The following is a 21,129-nucleotide window of genomic DNA, read 5'->3' on the forward strand; positions in this document are numbered from 1 at the left end:
CATTAAAAATTCTTGCTAATGGGCTTGCAATTTCGGGTGCCAATTCCTTTAATATTCTTCTATGAAGATTATCTTGTGCCCCTGATTTAGTCCCATTAAGCTGTTTGAGTTTCGCTTCTATCTCAAATATGGCAATGTCTACCTCCATATCCTCATTCCCATTTGTCATGCTACCATTATCCCTAAGATCCTCTTTAGTCTTATTAAAGACTGAGGCAAAGTATTTGTTTAGATATTGGGCCATGCCTAGATTATCCTTGACCTCCACTCCATCCTCAGTGTTTAGCGGTCCCACTTCTTCTTCTTTCTTTATTTTCTTCTTATTTATATGGCTATAGAACCTTTTACTATTGGTTTTAATTCCCTTATTCCCTTATTCACTGGTACCTAGTGAGAAACCAGTAAGTCAGAGAATATGGAACAATCTATTCTTGCCCATAGTCTCATCGCCTGTCATGGTTACAGGACTAGCTGTACCTCTGCCGCCTCTGAGAGCACCCACCTCAGATCTTGGACTTCTTCCCTGTACCTGGCTTGAAATGGAATCCCACTATGCTTCCAGTCTTAAATTGAGACCTACCTACAAGTACCCTTTGTATACCAGGACTAATTGCACTGTGGGTCTGGCTGGCTTTTGGGCATCTATATTTCCTCCATTTGGGAACCTGTGACTAGTGATGTATTGACTAACAGCCATCTTAAAACCAAGCATCATTGTTTAGCCGTTGGAACAAAATGTTAGAGAAAAGGCATTTTAAAACAACAAACACCCGGCATGCATATTGAGTCTCATCTAATCTTACATTTAGCTACAAGCTAAGCTAGATAGGGTTTCCTCTTAAGTTACTAGAACAGAACTAGCTTCAATTATTTTAGGAAGCCAAGGAGCTCTTGGGATGCAGCCTAGTCTCTGTCTCCCAGAAATTCTCTCAGGGATTGTATCCAAATTCTGTGTGTGTATGTGTGTGTGTGTGTGAGAGAGAGAGAGAACCCCCACTAGCATATTGCTCAGTGATGCCTTTGTTACAGGGCCCAGGTGTGATGTCTTCCTTCTAACTTAGATTGGTTTTCCTAGTGGCCTTGCCAGGCCACCTAGGAGACTGTCCCTGTGACGATTGCTCCATTGTTCATCAATCAGACCCATTCGTCCTTCATGGCTTGCAATCACAGATGTTGTGACTGTATTTCTGTGGGAAAGCTCAGTGAAAATGTCCACTCCTCTCTGATAAGTCTGATACGCCATTTTAGAAATTCAGTACCTAAACCACATTTGGGGATACAAACCAATATTCATTACTGAGCACTCCATATTTATCAGAGTATGTCTGTTTTAATTACTGGTGGTCAGATTCTGCCAGCCTTACTCACAGTGAGCAGTACCTTACTCTATAAACAGCTCTGCTGAAATTAGTGGCACTCTTCACAGCATAAATTACCCTCACTCACTGTGAGGGGTATCAGTTGGCCCCTCCGTTTTTAAGAAAGTGTTCTTTCATTTCTGGGACCAAGGAGGAGAAGCCAGTGTCATGAAGAAGCCAGCCAGCTTTCCACAGTTCACCAACAAGCGATCCATGTGCTACCAACCTTTCACAGACTATTTGGGAACCCTGAATAATCTGTGTCTGCAATAAACTGAGACTCAGAACTTCCATACCTTGCTGTAACTAATATAAAGCCAGATTTTTAACTTTTTTGTAATCCTGCAGAAATACACAGTGCACAAGTTCAGGGTGAAATGGTTTGCACAATGCAAGTGTCCAATTTTTTTTTTTTTTTTAGTTCAAATCTGCCAAAATGATTCTTCTTACAAAATCCTGGAGTTTTCTGGTTCCACAACTGAATTTAATCATCTCCATGATTCTTATTCATTGTTAATATGATTTATATAATTCATCATAGATCTCATATCATGTGACCCTTTTTCAAAGGGATTATTTATAGAAGGAGAAAAGGCAAAAAGTAAACAGTAGTGAAGTTGATCCAGTCAGTCACTATTCGGTAATTATTTTATTCAAATTTAAAGGAGTACTTGTGGCACCTTAGAGACTAACCAATTTATCTGAGCATAAGCTTTCGTGAGCTACAGCTCACTTCATCGGATGCATACTGTGGAAAAGTATGCATCCGATGAAGTGAGCTGTAGCTCACGAAAGCTTATGCTCAGATAAATTGGTTAGTCTCTAAGATGCCCCAAGTACTCCTTTTCTTTTTGCAAATACGGACTAACATGGCTGTTACTCTGAAACCATTCAAATTTAAGACACTTGTGCATCAAGCTCAGGGCCAGATTAAGGCAGGGGCTTTAGGGGCTGCAGCCTGGGGCCCTGGCTCAAAGGGGGGCCCCCGCAAAAATAAATCAGAGGCAGTGATCTCCAGGCCACTAAAAGGGGCGCTCAGGCTGCCTGCCTTCCCTGGCCCCATGCCTTTCCCGGAAGTGACCTGCTGCTGGCATGTCTCTGCAGCCGCTGGTGGGGGGAGGCAGCTCTGCGCTGGTGGGGGGAGGCAGCTCCCATTGGCAGGCAGCGCACAGAGACATACTGTCCCTTTCCACACGGGGCGCAGAGAGATGTGTCAGCACCCAGCCACTTCCAGGAGTGGCATAGGGCCAGGGCAGGCTGGCAGGCAGCCTGCCTGAGCCCTGCTGACTGGGAGCCTCCTGTGGTAAGTGCTGCCCAGATAGACCCTGCACCTTGCACCCATCCCGCACCCCAAACCTCTGCCCCAGGTCAGAATCCCCCTCCTGCACCAAACTCCCTCCCAGGAAACAGACTTGTATACAGGGGCCCCACAAAATCTAATATCCCTGAGCCCCCAGGAGAGTTAATCCAGCCCTGATCAGGCTTCATGTTTTCCTGATTGAAGTTATTTTCTTTACAGAATTATAGCTAGTTTCACAGAGCCAGAGATTATGCTCTGCATTCATTGCATCATGTAAACATTTATTACGTGGACATAATCCTAAATTAAAAAATCACCAGAATAACAAAATCTCTAGGCTGTGTACCAACATCTGAGGCACATGTAGTTACATGACTCATACCTATGAGCAGAGATTCTGGGGTGGCAGAAATGATGACAGCAGATAATGAAAAGGTAAATTTTTCAGTTTGAGGTAAGTCATAAAATGACAGGCAAAGGTGTCTTCCATCTTTCAGTTTTAATAGTCAGCCACCCATTCTCCCCCCTTCTCCCAGGTGAATCACCCACCCACCATGCAGCATTCCACGTCCACGCTTAGTGCCTGAGATTGCAGTGGCTTCTGCTGCTCCAGTGTTCAACCATTATTATCCAGCTGGTTTAGATTGGGTCAAGTGCCTGAAATAGTTCGGGTTTGGTTAAGTTGTTTTAAATTTGTAATTACTAACTGGTTAGCAACCGGCTCTGACAAGGTCAGGTCCCTCTACATTAATTGGTGGCAAGCTACTTTTTGGATAGCCTGTGTTACCTCTTGCTGCTGCTTTGTCTGCAAGAAGACCCTGATTCAGAAATGGACTTAAGTACATCTCTTAGCTCCAACTCCATTCAGAAAAATACTTACACATATAATTGGGGCCATGGAGTAGAAGGGGGGGACTACGGAAAATAATCAATATCACCCTCTTTCATGGTTATAGGTCCTGTTCTGCTTCAGATACCTGGGCCCTCTTTTAAAAATGCACATTCAATCCAGCATTTTATCACCCTCTTGGGCTGTAGGAGGTTGACATTTTCTCCTGACTCAGAAATTCTGAACACTTCACCAAGAGAGAACTGGGCTTGCTGTATATATGGTTTGTCTAGCACTAAAATGAAATAGAGGTGGAAAATCCGTTGTCTACCTATCTATCTTAGCAGTCTTTAGATGGATGGTTCTGTCATCAGACAGACTTTCAGGTCAAACACACTTCTAGCAGTGTATAAATTAAATAAAGCGAGAAAGCAAAGATAAATTTCAACACTACAAATAATTCTAAAGAACAGACAGGCAAAATCTATAAGTCAGTCAATCTAAAAGCACTTCAAAGGCTGGTTTGGTTAAACCTAGCACTGCACTTTACTTTAAGCATCAGCAAACATAAACCTCTACCACATGACAAGCTACTTTTCAGATCCTCAGGATAAAGATGAAAAACCCACACTTTAGTCCAAATACAGTCGGCGTGTTGCTTTAACCTCTGCAACCTCCAGATTCCTGAAAGAAGAGGATATTAACCAATACCTAGTTATGATAAACATATTTTTATACTTCATTTGGGTGTTGAAAATTTGAAGTGAAATTAAAAACAAAAACAAAAAAAACAAGACAACACTGGAAATGGTATGAGGAAAAAAAAGAGCTTTCAAGGGAAGAAAATGACATTGGACCTGATTCTTCATTGTCCTGCACTCTGTATAATTTATGTCTGTGCGAAATGGGTGTAAAATGCTACCCATCACAATAACAGTGTTACATCCACTTTGCACAGCTTCAAATGACTAAAGTGTAGAGCTATGGAGAATCAGGAGTGACTCCATTTATATCAGTGGAATTACATTTAGTATAAACCCAGTGTAAGCAAGAGGAGAATCAGGCAAGTATGCGGCTTACTATTCCCTTGAAAAAAGAAAAGGAGTACTTGTGGCACCTTAGAGACTAACCAATTTATTTGAGCATAAACTTTTGTGCGCTACAGCTCACTTCATCGGATGCATTGAAATTCCCTTGAAATGTCTGATAGTGATGCTTAGTAACTGCAATGGCTACCAGCTGTTCACATTCTACACCAACTTCTGCTTGAGCCAAGTGCAACCACCCTGCTAAGAGTGAGTGGAACTGAAACTAGAAATATTAGGAAGGGTACTGATCATAAAGTACAGAATGAAGCTACAGTGCAGGTGACTTGGTGATAACCTCTCATTAGTCTGAAACAAAACACAAATCAGAAAATATCCTCCCAGATAAAGGCAGTTCTTCTGCAAATACAATATTCTACCACCAATTGTCTTCACTTCTAAGTCACTAGAGGGAATGGATGTTAAAACTGTTAGAAGTTGGTATACTGCCCAAACTATCCAATAACTAACGCTATTGCTAGCCCACTTCTAGCTTCCAAACATATAAATCCAACAAAGATACTCTACTCAGCTGCTGTTGGATAACCTCTTTTCTTCCAAAAAATTACAGTGCTTATTCATTAAATAGATCAATGTTGATTTAATTTCATATGATATTACAACACTGGAAATTGTTTCGCACTTCTATATAGTCGTGTGCAGTAACTTGAGAATGTGTCACTTGTGGTTCAAACATTTAATCTTTGTTTTGATATTAAATTAGCAACAAAAGTCACTTATTGCCATGTGCACAGAACACTAATTACTGAAATATACATAAAACATAAAGTTTCCTTCTTCAGGCATATTCTGCATTGCATTGTTGCTGCACCTGACGTCGAGATGGCTTGCTATCAAGGGTATTCAACTATTTCATTCAAAGCTGTCTTATTTACGAGTAAGAAATGTACATAGTTTAAATGTGTTTTTGCAAATGGATTGCATCCATATCAATAGTTTAGTGGAATGTCTAAAGCTTTGAAAAATGCTTTTACCGAGTGATTTGCGGAAACTGGTAAAATTACCAAATAGTCAATTGGATATAATGCATTAACTCTAAATGCTTAAGGTGCATTATACAATGTAGCTGTAGCTGTGTCAGTCCTAGGATATTAGAGAGGACAAGGTGGTTGAGGTTCTAATACCTTTTATTGGACCACCTTCAAGTTTGGTCCAAGTTTAAGGCCCATAATTTAGATTTTGATTCCTAATAGAGGGGAAGGGGATGTCTGTTTTCATAATGCTTTGAAAAAATTAATAGTACACCATTTTATCAAATGGTGTACATTTCTCTGTGCAGGTGTGGACATGTGCATACCAGGGTTGTTCTACATCACAACCAAACAACAAAAATTACTCTCATACCTGCTCAAAAATGGAATAAAAAGTTCACAATTGTTGAACTTTGTCAAAATTTGAAATTTCAATGAGAAACTGTCAAAATTGTGTATTTAGAAAAATTATGACCAGCCCTACTGGCTAGAAACTGTCAGAATACAAAAGTTAAATTAACCAGCCTGTTTTAGTTGCCTGATATTACTGAAATGGAAAAGGCAAAAATTATAAATGGTAAAAGGTAAATTAGATTAATAAGTGAAGAATTTCATAAATGTAAATTGTTGTTAATGTAACTTCTTTGTACTGGCTTCTGCATTCCATTTCTAGTAGCATGGGTGTGTTCGTTAAATGCCCATACAAGGAATGCAACACTTCTTTCACTTCACTTCACCACACTGCAACACTTCTACCACAATCCATTCATTTGCCGTTGACAAGCTCCAGCCCACAATCTCTTTACGTTCTTCTCTCTATGCTCCACACTTTATGGAGTCATGGTAAAAGCAGAACAAGCATTCTCCTGATTCACAGCCAGTTTCAATGCTGACTTTTGTGACGAGACTGGCCCTTTGTTCCCTTATGGCAAATTAGGGCAACGCAATCCCATAGCTCCAGTTTCTTAAATTTACTCAATTCCTTTTAGAGCTCTTATCATGTCAGTCTGTCTAAATCAAGAATCTTCCAATTATAGACTCTTTTCTTCAGCCCCAAACCAAGGGTTCTTATTGGTATTATGGTAGCAACTTGTGCTAGGCACTGAAGAATAAAAGGCAGTTCCTGCCACCAAAGATTTTACAATATAAAAAAGATCAACAAACAGCAAAAAAGGATGCTTTGTACCATCAGGATCCAAATGAGGACATGTAAAGCTCGAGCTATTGAATGATTGCTGAAAAGTTACCTCCAAGTTTTTTCTTTCTAGTTCTTTTGGTGAGTTTCTACTGTTTCCTTCTTCAAACTACAAATATTCACTAATTGATCTATTTATGTCTATCTACTTCAGGAGTTTGTATGGAACCTATTATTATATCTCAGCACTTTTAAACAGAAAAAGAGCAAGATAAAGAATGTCACTATTGAAAATCTTGCCATAGTGAGTTTGGGTGACTCAGTAGGGCTTGATTTTTCAGAGGGTGGGTTCTCAGACCTTTCTGAAGATCACATGCCCTTTTAGTTATCTCAGATTGGACACCCAAAAATCCAGACACCCCAAATTACCTGATACATCTGAAAGTGTTTGCCCATTACCTATTTTTTGTCTTTAACATAGTCACATAAATGTCTTATAACAAATAACAATAATGCTAACTTGTTCACTATATCAAAGTACGACTGTAACTTTAGGAATTGGTCCGCATCACTAGATAGTGATGGCAAGAGGCCAAGTTTCCAGAACATTCACAGCAACTCCTTTAGGTTTGTAAAAGATAGGGCCTTTTTTTAAAGGTGGCAGAAGGGAGAAATTCATGTGGAAAATGTCCCTTTAAAGTATATCTGCTGCATCAGAGTTGGTAGTGAGGTTTTCGCCAAATGTCTCCAGAAAACATCTGTTAGAGAATCAAAATTCTCAGAAATGTGACTGAAACATGGAGGATTGCCTTTCTCCTGGGCTCCTGGATTATCCATATTTTGTGGAAAGACTGATGCACATCTAGAAACCAATTTTTGTTTCCACCTTTGAATATAATATGTCTTACTCAACGAGGGAGAAGGAAACTATGTTAGGAAAGCAATTGGCATAAGTATCCCTCACCCAGATAGCTTGCTGTTGGAATTTTCATTCACATCAGGTGGGGGAAAGAAATGCAACATAAGACTATTCCTAGGCTTTGTTTGGCTCAAGATCTAGTTTCTCTACATTGACTGAACATGTACTGGCTTGTTATCTCTGGAGAGAGAAGCATTTGAACTATAATCTGTTTTATTTTTAAATTGCCCTGTTGGGTAAATCCGATCTGATTTCGCTCAGTTAGAAACCAGGGGCTAGATTCACAAAGGTGCCGCTGCCTAGGCACCTAACTGCCTCTTTAGGCACCCAACACTTAAGGGCCACTGACATTCTCAAAAGTGCCACCTAACCCTGTAGATGCCTAATTCCTGGGCACGTAAATTTCTGCCGGAGGGTATGCACAAAGCTGCCTAAATCCTGATGCCACCCCCCACAGCTAACAATTTGGTCAGAGCTCTGCCAAAGCCCTGGCAGGATTCTCAGACTAGGTTTCTCATCCTATCTCCCCAGCAGGGGATGATCCCCTAGGTCTGCTCAGAACATGCCTACAGGATCAGGCCCTGCACAAAAGATAGCCAGAGGTGAGCGAGGTTGTGTCCGTGTCCATCCCCATTTTAGCCAATAGCCCAGTGGTTAGGGCACTCATGTGGGATATGGGAGACCCTGATTCAAATCGTGCTCTGTTTGATGTGGTGCAGGTACCTTTCTCCACATGAGTGTCCTAACCACCAGGCTACTGGCTATTTTGGGGTGGGGAGCTCCTTCCCAGATCAATGAGAGTTAAGACCAGATCCTCAAAGGTATTTACATGCCTAAACCCTGACCCTTTCATCTGCATTTCACTCCTGCTTATCTTAGGCAGCTCCCTGCTCAGTTTGCTGCCTTGAGAATCCCTTTCTTAGGCATCTAACTCTCTCCAAGCATTGTATGGAGAGCCAGAGTGGCTGATTTAGGGCTAAGAATTCCAGGGTGCCTCGGAGTTAGGCATTGCCGAGCCCATGGGTATGTCTACACTGCAATGTCAGCCCAGGATTAGAAGAACATGAGATAGCAGACCCTGGGTTTGTTAACCTAGAACTTGAGCATCTACACTCAATTGTAACCCCAGATTAGGAATTGTTGAACCTTGGGTCCCAACCTGGGGCTCCAGCATCTCCAATGCATTGTGCAGGCTTGAGTTAATCCCAGACTTCCTAGCTCCTTCCCAAAATGTGGCTGCTCTAGATCTTTGTTGGTGGCACAGTGTGAAAAAACATGACTGTTCAGAGGACAAAGAGTCAGCCTGTGGGATTGTGGGATATTTTTGATTTATATTAGAACCATACACATTCTCAAAGCCCACTTGGAAGACAAGCTCATTAAAAGGACCCTCTCAGCACTTTAAACCTTCAACTTTGTATGGGTATTGGTCTTCTAGATTCCCATCTTCTCTTTAGAAGCAACAGGACCTTCAGAGACTCTTTTTTTGTTTTTTTTTTTAAACACCTTGAACCTTCCCTTCCCCTTTTTACGCTTCTGACACTGCCTTATATTTGTTTCTCTGTTTAGTATTACAGAGCTATGACCTTTGAAGGAGGATTCTGGGGGCACTGCATAACCTGCTGAATGAATGGAAACCCAGACCTAGATTCTCTTTTCCATAATTTTACAGGAGCTAATTTGCCAGAGTTCTAATCTCAACAACTCTGTGTAAAATGCCATAGGCCATGCTTACTCAGAACTGTAACATTGTTACTCATCTACACACTCCAAATAGTTTTTGAAGTATGATGATGATTTAGCATTGAGCTGTTCCATATTTCCCAAGCTAAACTCCCAGGTTCAGCAGTATGTCTCCTATTATTGCTGATTTCAGAATATATTCTCTATGAAGGAGGAGTGACTGTTTTTATTCCCTTCTGATTTCCTTCCTTTGTGCAAATATACATGTATTAGACACCTGTGGCTAGATTATTCATTATCACATGAATATTTCACAATACATTTACTGAAATGGATTCAGCCTTTCAAAAACAGCTCAAAGATTTAAGTAACTGTTAGTCCCGGTTATGAACAACTCTTTTGTATACTCTCAGCAGTTACCCAAGATCTTATCAAGGCATGTGTACTTTCCATTAATTACTACTTGGTGCTAATTATCAATAACTCTACCATCATGCACATAACAACAGACCGGTAAAATATATTGCTCTCTTCTTTACTCTGTTTTTAAAACTAAAATTCATGCTTGCTGTCAACTGAAAAATCAAACTCTCCCTTAGCTGACTATAAAGTAAGGAGCACCGGAGTATCAGTTTGAATCCAAATTGTACATACAGAAGTGTTCATATTTGGTCTTTCAATGTGGCCCTGCATACTGATAGGCCCACAAGTCTGATTTGACTGTCTTGTGGTGATTGAGCATGTATTCTTGTGTCAATATCAAGTTAGAAGTTTTATCGAACAAAACCGTCTTTGAGTTATCCGAATGCTAATATTTTTAAAGTATGAAATTTCTTTGCAATGGTAACTCAGATCAAAATTAACAGCTTTTCCTCAAACACACATATAAATAGTTCACCTTTGAGCTGAGAACTAACACGATCAATTTAATCTCAAAAAGATAACTTTTGAGTAAATTTATAAATATTTGGAGCCAGAAGTCAAGCTTGGCCTCTGCAGCCTTGCCTATAGCTTGGCAATAAGTATGGTAGAGGGGACCCAGTGTATCTGTACAGGTTTACATTTGGGGTGGAAGCTATTAGGTTCCCGGTACTGTAACTTATTGTGTGGGTGGACCCGTTTGCCCATGCAGAACCCACTGGTGTCAATGGGGCTCCATACTGTTGTGGGAGTCCACCCATATGGAACACATGCACCGGATTGAATTTGACACTGAGTGAAGATATATGTGCTCTAGAGAGGGAGTTATTCGGACCAGTGGCACCTCAGAAACTTGTTTCCTTTTATGCACGTATCAAACCTTAAGCTGCTCCACAGAAATGTCTTGTTTATAAGCTCATGTCTGTGCTACAAACTTTCTTTGACACCAGTTGTGTCAGCATACGCCTGCCAAAGTTAATATATCGCTCATATGTGAGCATACTTGGCTGCTTGCATCTGTGCTATGTGCACTCACCAGGAGTTCTTGTGTCAATGCAAAGTGTGCACTAAAGGTAGGCATTCCAGTGTGCCAAGTGCCACCGTCAGGCATGATGCCTTTTGGGAAATTTTTGCAATGTGTCATGGGATAGACAAGACTCACCCAGGGACTTGTGGGAGCTAGGGGTCAAGTGCCCAGCAAACAGTTTTCTCCATCCCATAATGCCATCCACATCCCACAATTTTCATGCCTTTCTTTTTAAATCACACAAACCAGAACAGCACTTTTCGGTGTCCACTATCTCTGACAGAAGCATGGCACCTGCAGAGGACTGCACTATTCCCATGAATGTTGCAAATACAAGATGCACGATCCCCCAGTATTTGCAGACCTGAAGGAAGCACCGCAACACTGGGGGAACCTGATGATTTATTTGAGGATAGCTTTCTGAGGGACGTAGCAAAAAACAATTCAAGGTTGTTGGTGGCATTCATGGATCAGCTGCAGATGGTGGAGTGCTACTTCTGGGCCTGAGAAATGAGCACTGATTGGTGGGATTGCATCACAATGCAGGTTTAGAATGACAAGCAGTAGCTGCAAAACTTTTGGATGTACAAGGCCACATTTCCAGATCCATGTGCTGAGTTCACCCCAGCCCTCCAGCACAGGGACCCCAGAATGAGAGCTGCACTGACAGTGGAGAAGTGAGTGGCGATAGCACTCTGGAAGCCTGCTGTCTGGATTGGCTCATGAACGTTAGTGCCAACCTCAGGGCAGGCTGTTACAAACCAGAGTATGAACCCCAAACTGGCTGAGATTTCCATACTTAGATTTTACCAAACAAATATCAAGTGTGAACGCTTGAAGCACTAAAACAGCTTTAATGGATACTTCTGCCTATCTTGCCACCCAGGCAAACTTGCCTTTGTGATAGATGGTCCTTTACACCAAAAATCAGAACAATATTCAGGTTACTTCCAGTCCCAAAGGATGAGTCACTTACCCCAGGTTGATTGTACTTCAGATCACACACCAAAGACAATGCTTGTAGCCAATCCTATAATAAACTCTCTACAGATTTATTAACTAAGAAAAGAAATGAGTTATTTACAAAGTTAAAGCAAGGGACCATACATATACAAATGAGTTAGTCTATGGTTTGAAAAAGTAATTGCAGCTGCTGTAATGTGCTAGCTCTGTGTGTTCTTTAGGACTAACCCAAGCCGAATAGCCAGGGGATCCCTTGTTTATGCTTAGAAGTCTTGCCCTCTCCCTGATGTCCAAGCAGGATAGGGATAAACAATTTCTTCTTGACAGGGATTTTTATTCCCACCCCCCAGAGTCAAAACTTTGATGAGATGAGTGTTTGCGCATTCTCCTCTTTAGGGATGTGGGGGGAGCAATCAACAAAGTCTTTTGTCCACTGAAGTTTCACAATGGCTTGTCTGGTGTCTATGGGCCTTCTTTTGCTGCATAGGAGATGACACCTCTGTTGGTAAACTAGAATTTCACACTTGGTAAAGCTTCTCTCCTGACTGCGGAGATTTCCAGTTTTAAAGCAAAAAGTTTTTGTAGTTACCAACCAAACAGTTAAGTATTACCTTATAACATGGGGTACAGATGTTATAAGTGAGATTAATATTTGCAGCATCCTACAAACAATTTATAAAGTTTAAACACTACACACATTCTTATAACTCTACTATCTACTTTAACAAGACTAACACACAGGTGAGCCAGACTAGTTTCCAGCTATACATCTGTCAATGTTCAGTGAGGCCTAGGAACCTGGGCATGAGCTGGCAGCTGGTCTGCCAGTGTAACACCTGCAACCCTGGATTGGTAAGCGGGAAATCATTCTGGAGGTGGAAAATCCAGAGTGAGGGGCGTTGTCATGCAAGTGAGTAGAGCCATTAATTGTTTCCTGCTATGCAGGAGTGTGACTCTTGGCCATGTGCAGGACATAGCGGATGGATTTGCAGCTGTTGGGTTCCCAAACTGTGGTGGAGCAATAGACAGTAGGTATATCCTGATTTTGCCACTAGCGCACGTTTCTCACAGAGCACATCAACAGAAAGGGCTACTTTTGTCTTTTGTTATGCAAGTATGCAAGCATACTTTTGTTATGCAAGCACTGGTGGATCACCAGGGACACCTCACCCATTTCAATATGAGCTGGTCAGAGAAGGTGCATGATACTCTTATCTGTAAGAATACAGTACTGTTCTGAACACAGCAAACAGATATTCTTTCCCAACCAGCATTTACCATTGGCAATATTGAATATGAAATGGCAATAGTGGATTCTGAGGACCCAGCCTACCTCTTGTTCCCCTGGACCATGAAGCCGTACACTGTCTACCTTGACAATACCAAGGAAAGATTCAACTACTGGCTCAGCAGGTGCATAATGACAGTTGAATGAGTTTTTGGTAGACTGAAAGGGCACTGGTGGTGTTTACTAACTAGATTGGATCTCAGTGGAAAATAATATCCCAATGGTTAAGGCTGCCTGTTGTATAATATCTGTGGGGAGAAAAGGGGAAAGCTGCTACCAGAATGGAGGGGCTGCATGCCGACTTTGAAAAACCAGTCACAAGGGCTATTAAAAGAGCTCAGCATAGAGCTATACAGCTGAGAGAAGCTTTGAAAGAGCATTTTAATGGGCAGCCACAATGGTGTAATCTGGGTCTGGAGCTGATTCCTGTCATACCCCTTTGCCTGTATCCTCCATGTAATTTGTCTGTAGCTGTCCATATTTCTATGGCTGGTTCGTAGATGTGCTTGCACAGCCTCTTCTCCTCACAGGCTGAGGAGATCCAGCACCTCTTGTCTCCTCCAGGCAGGAGCACGTCTAGTGCCTGAAGCCAGCACAGTCAGTTGGGCAGTGCACACAACAAGGGATCACTGCTAGATGTGCTAGCCAAGGTGGGCAACCAAGAAAAGGCATTTCAAAAATATATGGGTGGGGCTTAAAATGGGGATGGTTTCTGGTCTCCATGATTCCAGAGCAGTGGAATTCACAATTGTTACCCGACTGGTCACTTTCACAGGGAATGGGACATTGTGGCATAGCCGCTGGAGGACTGTTAGGGTAGACCCAGGTCGCACTGTGTCTACATTCGCACTGTGACCTCAGTAGGTCGATCATGGCTTCATACCATTTGGGGAGGTGGTTTTACTGTTTTGCTATAATGGGCTGCTTACTTTAGATGGAGATAGTTTTCACTGTAGACACATGCAAAAACAAGTTGTTGCAAGGTGATTTCCATCAGCCTAACATTGTGGTGTGGGCCAGGCCTTAGTTCAGTTTTGAATGATTTAAGGCCTGATCCTGCAAATATTTATGCACACACTTGGGTAGCCTCATTTAGCTCAGTAGGCTTACTCACATGCATTCTGTTAAGTGTATGTGTTAGCTGCTTGTAGCATTGGGGATCTGCTGTCTATAGCTTCTGTGTAAGTTTCTACTGTTATTGCCTTTTACATCGACTCCTTTGGGATTTGAGGGTTTGATCTATTTGAGCTCAGTACTTTTAATTGAGGGCATGGGGGCAACCAATCTACTGCTTAAACAAACATTGTATCCTATGTTGGAGAGCAGAAGTCAAATAATGTGGTTAAAGACAGGCTCCCAAAAGAAGGAGGAGGAGGAGGGAAGAACACTGTGGTATGTTAGTAAATGTGCCCAATTAAGAGACAGGCACAAGGGATCGATACCAAGAATAAACTGGAACATTTTACTCTTGTAAACCATTTATCTGTACCTAGGAGCTCTCATGCTCACTGTAAATTGCATATTTCTGGTTATATCTGATTGCTTACTTCGCTGAAAGAAAAAAATAAAGATTTTTAGGCAAATTAAGCCCTGGTGTAAACAGGAGTAGCTACACTGACTGCAGTGGTATAATCCCTTCCCTATACCAGGATTGAAGTTGGCCCCTTTACCGTCTAACAAATCAGTTCTAAGACCCTTTACTGAATTCCTGCAACAAGTAAAGAGGAAGACGTTCTTTGTCTACATAAGAATATTGTACTAATGTAGCTAAATTATTTTAGAAACGGACTCACTTTAAATCAGTGCAACCCCCGTACATGGGGGCTTTTATTTCAGTTTAAGTGTCTTAAATCGATTTAGCTTAAGACGGTAAGGAATCAATTTAAGCTAACTTAATATAACACAGTCTGAACCCAAAATGAAAGCAAGGCGGGTTGCATTGATTTTACCCAAGTACGTTTCTAAAACGATTTACTTAAATCCAATCAATTGTGTAGACAAGGCCATAAAGTGAAGAGGTATTTTTTTAGCTACATCAGTGGGTTTCTACTGTGTGTATCTGAAGGGATTGAGTTGGACTATTCCTCTCAATGAATACAAGAGTGTAGTGTCTGTACAGCTATCTAACTGAAGGTATTTCTAAAGGGCTTATTGCTGTGGTAGCCAAGCGCTGCACAGCAATTAGAACACTGAGCATGCCCCAAAGGGCAGTTCTTATGGCAATGTTTTCAGTTTTCTTCCTTTCCTGGTGTGCATACCTTGTGCTGTGGGTTGCCACTGGGTTTGGTGATACGTTGCTAATTTAAAATTCTGTCTTTTTCTCTAAAGCACCCAAGGAATAAGTGCTTAAACCAATTCACACAACCAGTGATCTGTGCATGGAGCTGTGTTGCTGGGTGTGGGATAACTGTGCTGGTGACGTTTTAGATTAATATCACTGCTGCATGATGGCAGCTGTCAGGTTTGCAATAGTATGTCTACATCTGGCCTGCTATGTCCTCCTTTCCTTTCTTTTCTGTGGCTTGTTTTTCTTTCCTCTTTGCTTTGGTTCCCTGTCTCTGAGTTGAAAACTACTATTTTGTTATGATTAATGTGCCATTTTTCTCCTTACTGTAATTTTTTCATTCATACTGTAAACATATTTAACAAAATCCCTCTCTCTTCTAAGTATTCAAAATAAGGCTGCAGAGTCCTTTACTCCTAGTGAAACTGTTGGTAATTGATTAATTATGGCCCAATCCAACAAATGCTGCTATTAGTGTTTGCAAGATTGAGCTTTTAGAACTTTTAATTGTATTTTTCTCTGTCCTTTGTTCTGCCTTATTTCTTTGCTGCATAATAAACTCTACGACTAATAGAGGAAGTAACTTCTTATGTACTGTGACTGGGCAAGGCCAGATGGCAACAGTAAAGTAGTGAGGAACAGGTATGTTAGCCCCAGGCTAAACAAATCCCTAGTACCATGGTAACCAAATGGCAGTTGCTCAAGGTTAATCAAGACACCTGGGCCAATTAAGATCCTTCTAGAAAGCAGTGGAGATAGCTAGGTTGATTGGGACACCTGAAGCCAATCAAGGGCTGTCTGGAACTAGTTAAAAGCCTCCCAGTTAGTCAGTGAGGTGTGTGTGTGTGTCAGGAGCTGTAGGAGGATGCTGTGCTGTTGGAGGAACTAAGCAATACAAATCTGAATCTGACATAAGGAAGGAGGCCCTGAGGTAATGGTGAAGGAGATATTGAGAGGAGGCTGCTGTGGGGAAGTGGCCCAGGGAATCGTACATGTCCTATTTTCAAAAAGTCAGCTACCATAGCTGCTACTATTAGGGTCCCTGGCCTGGAGTAGAGGGTGGGCCTGGGCTCCCCACTCCCTTCCCTGGTTAATCATGGAGACTGGGAGATAACAGAGACTGTGCAAGGGAGGATTGCTTCTCCTCACCTCCCTTGCTGGCTTATGATGAAAATGGCTCAGTAAGCTGTGATCCTTGCCTCTTGAGAGAGAAGGGCTACGTGGAGGGTCACACTGAGCCTCTGAGGCTCATGTAATCTGCCAGGAAATTTGGGACCCATGGAGACAAGGACAGAGCTTTGTCACAGTACCAATCTGAGCACACGCATTCAACTAATGAAGTAAATTCTCTTCCACTTTGCCTCACGAGCTTAGTGCTCTATACACCCTCCTTTTTTGGTATGGTGCTTCCAGTAGTGATCCTCAAAGTATTCAAATCAAAGGACAATATGTGCCTTTTTTTTCTTTATTAGAGGGTTTCCCAGTAGTGGGTAATGATATACAACCAGAGTGGCTCCATAACAAAAATGAATGGTGTGGTCAAAGCCATGCACAATAGTTAACCAACAGATATGTTAATGTAGCACTTAATTTCTCCACTGCAGGATGGAACTTTTGCCAGTTTTGTGGATCGTTCTAGTAAAGGATAAAGTGCTGAAGTGCACAGGTACAGTGGGGTTGAATTAAAGCTACTCTAACATCCCCAGGCTCAGTTGTAACACTATTTTAACTTTTTGTTGTCTAATTTCCCCTTGAGTCTTTTCATTTCATCACTCTCTTCATTAGTTTCTGTTTTTCATAGAAACAACCAGAGGTCCTTTGGCATTCTTTACATACCTCTAGGTAGCTTTGTGACCCTGCCAGTGCCCCTTAAAGTGAATTGTAAAATGCTAGTGCACAAAGCCTGTGAACAATAATTACTTTCAAAACTCAGCATGTAGTCTCCAAATGATTAAATAGGCTTATTCTAATACGAAGGCTAGGGATAAATCCTGGCAAACTATTGGAAATGGGTCTAATGAGTCTCCCAACTCTGCCACGTACCAAACTCATGTTAATGGTGTCTTATTGTGCATCCATATGCTGGATGTCAGAACAGAAAACTTAATACAATTAGTACCTACTCCATTTTGCAATAATATGCATTGGAGTCTGTAAACATTGCTAGTTAGAGAGCGTATGTCTATTAATATACAGAACACAACCCCAGGTCCAATACTCACGTCTCCTTTCAACAGAACTTGCTGGGCTACCTTTCTGTAGGTTTACAGGGGAGCAAGAATTGGGATGGCCATCCTTGCTGATGTGCTCCAGCAACAGCATGGGAATGTATGAAATTTCTCCAGAATGTGAATAGCCAGCTGTATTTTTCCCTATATGCTTAACTTTTTTTAATTAATGCCATTTTTCTAAATAAAAATACATCAAGCTATCTAAATCACTTTGACATTTGAAAACTCAAATATGTAAACAAAATAATAATCTTAGCAAATTTTACAGTAATTACTTCAGAACCTTCCAAATGGCAACCCCTCTTACCCAGACTGCAGCATGTACGGTGTGCCACATTTTAGTCAATTTACCCTTAGAGTTCCTGCTGTGAGGAGCACAGAGCAGCACTGCACCAGAGAGAGGAAATATCCCTCACTGTATCCTGTCTTTACCAGTTTCTACAGAGCCCACATAGAGATGAAAGATTCTCATCCCATACAAACTGCGAAGGAATGGGAGGGATTGGAGAAGGGATTTGTCTGGCACAGACATTTTCAGCAGAGAAAGAAATTCTACCCAACAACAGTAGTGCTCTGGGACTTGGCTTAGTGGTCCAAAATATTTAGTCTTGCTGGAGCAACAGGATCAAATCTGGGCAAGGTTTATTTAGCCCTTCATCCATCCTCAAGGTAGATAAAGCGAATCTTATGTTTACTGTCCAAACACCAGACAAGACATTATAGCTGAAGTCCTGTCTGCAATGTGTGACTGTTAAAGCATAGGGGTTGTCACTGTATAAACTTTGCCCTTCTTCTATGCTGTTATGTAGCACCAGGAGTCATGCTTGGGTTCCTTGTTCCACCACAAAAGGCACTGCAGTTCAGTAGTGCTGGATTTATAATATAATTGTGGTGATGTAACACTTATATATTGCTTCATAAGTTCATAGATTTGTATTGCACTATCCAGGCAGAATAAAGGCATTTCTGTCCCAAGTAGTTAGTCTAACCACCCAGAATGACAGGGTACTTCAGTATGTGCCAACCTTTCTAAGTACTGGAGTAGTCTCGCTGAAGTCATTGGGATTACTGATGTATTTAAGTACCTTGCTGAATCAGGTTGCAGTACAGTGTGACATGATGAAGGGAGAGACTACAACAGAGAAGGAAGTGTGAACTCAGTAAATCCTGTTCACATCAGCAGGATAGCTGTTGTCAGTACTGGTTGTGAGTGAGGGCAGGTATCATGTTCGCAATACGGTGGGTATTCTGATTGGCAGAAACAGGGTATGGATCACTTGATAAATTGTGCTGTTCTGTTCATTCCTGAAGCATCCGGCATAGGCCATTGTCAGAAGACAGGGTACTGTCTAGGTGGACCATTAGTCTGATCTAGTATGGCCATTCTAATGTTCTTATGTTAATATAGTTTAAAACAAATAAATTGCTTTGTTTCATACAAAAACATTTTTCCATTAGCCATATTGTTAATCTCATCTTAGCTGCTAAACATGCAAAAAGAAAGTGCTAAACAAGAATGGGGGAGATGAAGGGAGAACATTAAAAAAGGGTACTAATTATTATAAGCTAGGTTTTGTGTATAACCTTACTCAATGAATTTGAGTTTACCTTTTTGAGTTTTAAAGCAAAATGAGGGAGTGGTGAGCTCACTTGAAGCAATCCCACTTCCCCTCCCTGGTCTCAAACATCAGCAAACTAAAACAAATAAAAAAAGAAAAGGAGGACTTGTGGCACCTTAGAGACTAACAATTTATTTGAGCATAAGCTTTCGTGAGCTACAGCTCACTTGTAACAAAGACTAACACAGCTGCTACTCTAAAACAAATGAGTTTTGCCCACTTCTCAGGCCAGTCAGTGGGCTGCTGTGTGATACACTAAGACCACATTACTTGTCACCAGAAATATGTGATACTGAAACTTGACATGGCACTGCTGATGCTAAGTTAGCAACAAAATAAGCTCCTCTTCTGTCTCTCTTTCATGTAAACTACTGTGCTATCTTTTGAATATCAAAGTATTCTAATTTACATCTCTCTTTGGTGCCAGGAAGGCATTATATTGGTGATCATACTTTTTTCCAAGGGCAAAGGAGGAGTGGCAGAGACAGCATCTTCCTGTTACTGATAGAAACATTAAAGATGTTTCCTCCATGCATGAAGAATTCAGGGAAATCAAGTCACTCCAGAAGTGACCTATATTTAGAAGTTTGATTATGACTGAACGTTGTACATAACAGGGAGGAAAGGAAGAGTAGAAAAAACTGCAACCCCATCAAAAGATCATTTAGGCATTTCAAAATTAGCTGGGGACTAATCAGGTTAGCTGAGATGAAGATCAGAATGGGGATGGTCCCTTAGAGTGTCCCCAATACAAAATATAATTAGACAATCTATTTATAATTTCTCATGTGAATTACACGTGGTGCATCCATGGGGGAAGGAGAAGAGGTACACTGGTGATGTGAAATTCCATTTCCTGGGACACTTCACTTTTGATTCAGTTTATACCCCCTTTTAGATTTTGATTGAATTTTGCCTAATATAGTGGCAGTTGGATTGCTTGTGTCCTTTATTTTGAAAAGTATTTGTGTATATGACCCATCAATGTGTAAGTGGGGGGGGGGAAACAATGAAGACCCAGAACTTTTAATGAAGTCCAAATTAATAATAGCTAAATTAATGTGAATAACAACTCTGCAAACCAATACAGCCTCCAACCCACTCCTGAGGAAAGTTCTTCCCCTTCTCTTGACATGCGTAGCATGCCCCTGTAACCTGGATTGCTTTATACTCACTGGGCACCCAAATGGGTTTGTAGGTATAGCCATCTTGTCTTCAGTCAACCAAATGCACATTCCACCATAATCCTGTAACCGTTCAGTATGTAATTAAACTGTCACCTGCCAGGTGCTCTGCAATCAGGGTACAGTTTCATGAGCCAGACCCTGCATAATCAGCAAGTAGTCTCCTTTCTGGTTGACACATCCATGTGTACCTTGTTGCGGGGTGGACAATGGGCATGTGTGGGTCATCAATAGTCCTAACACAATTCAGAAGCCCTCTTCTCTCAAAGCCAGCTTTATTTTGAGGACATTAACAACCTTCACCACCTGTGGGTAAACTACAGCAATAATTGCCTCACAAACTTCCAACACCACAGCACCAACAGCTGATTTGCCATCATGAAACTAGTTAGCTACTGACCTGTAGTAGTCTGGGGTAGAAAGTTTCCACAGTGCAATAGCAACCTGCTTCTGGACCTGTCTGGCCTCCCTCTTCTGGGTGTCCGGGCTTTTGGATCAGAGAGGGTATATCCTTTCTGGAATCCCATCTACATCAGAAACCTGCAAAGAAACAAGTGATACCCCTCACAGACTGTCTCTGATATGGATGCTGTTAACTTGTGCGCTGGCTAGCAGGGATGTTGGCTGATGCTAGAGGCATGGTGATGAAAGTCTGTTGTCTTAGGTGGCCAAGTGAGAGTACTAGATTTTAAAAAAAAAAAAAAGTGCCCCAAGGGCAGAGGTTGGCAGGCTACAAGAAAAACTCTGCTCACTTCATTTGTGTTTGCAAAAAATGTCACTAGAGACTCTTCAAAAGTTATTGTGCTTTTTTG

This window comes from Eretmochelys imbricata, chromosome 3 (assembly GCF_965152235.1).
Source record: "Eretmochelys imbricata isolate rEreImb1 chromosome 3, rEreImb1.hap1, whole genome shotgun sequence".
Classification (NCBI taxonomy): domain Eukaryota; kingdom Metazoa; phylum Chordata; order Testudines; family Cheloniidae; genus Eretmochelys; species Eretmochelys imbricata.